The sequence below is a fragment of the Bison bison genome, unplaced genomic scaffold, assembly GCF_000754665.1.
Source record: "Bison bison bison isolate TAMUID 2011002044 unplaced genomic scaffold, Bison_UMD1.0 scf7180017864519, whole genome shotgun sequence".
NCBI classification, from domain to species: domain Eukaryota; kingdom Metazoa; phylum Chordata; class Mammalia; order Artiodactyla; family Bovidae; genus Bison; species Bison bison.
Genome location: NW_011495072.1, coordinates 2,976,315 through 2,976,859, shown reverse-complemented (window position 1 = coordinate 2,976,859; position 545 = coordinate 2,976,315). Strand labels below are relative to the sequence as shown.

Sequence of the window (545 nt, the reverse complement as noted above, 5' to 3'; positions counted from 1 at the left end):
CAGTCAAGGCTGTATATTGTCACCCTGTTTATTTAACTTGCATGCAGAGTACAGTCATGAGAAACGCTGGACTGGAGAAACACAAGACTGGAAATCAAGATTGCCGGGAGAAATATCAATCACCTCAGATATGCAGATGACACCACCCTTATGGCAGAAAGTGAAGAGGAACTCAAAAGCCTCTTGATGAAAGTGAAAGTGGAGAGTGAAAAAGTTGGCTTAAAGCTCAACATTCAGAAAACAAAGTTCTTGGCATCCCGTCCCATCACTTCATGGGAAACAGATGGGGAAACAGTGTCAGACTTTATTTTTGGGGGCTCAAAAACCACTGCAGATGGTGACTGCAGCCATGAAATTAAAAGACACTTACTCCTTGGAAGGAAAGTTATGACCAACCTAGATAGCATATTGAAGAGCGGAGACATTACTTTGCCCACAGACGTTCGTCTAGTCAAGGCTATGGTTTTTCCAGTGGTCATGTATGGATGTGACAGTTGGACTGTGAAGAAGGCTGAGCACCGAAGAATTGATGCTTTTGAACTGTG

General features: G+C 43.3%; 1 protein-coding gene across 1 annotated transcript in view; it reads right to left on the bottom strand.

The window, feature by feature from the left end:
- Positions 1–545, bottom strand: part of LOC104981763 (ran-specific GTPase-activating protein-like) — an 88,366-nt gene that overhangs the window by 1,264 nt on the left and 86,557 nt on the right. The window lies entirely within an intron of this gene.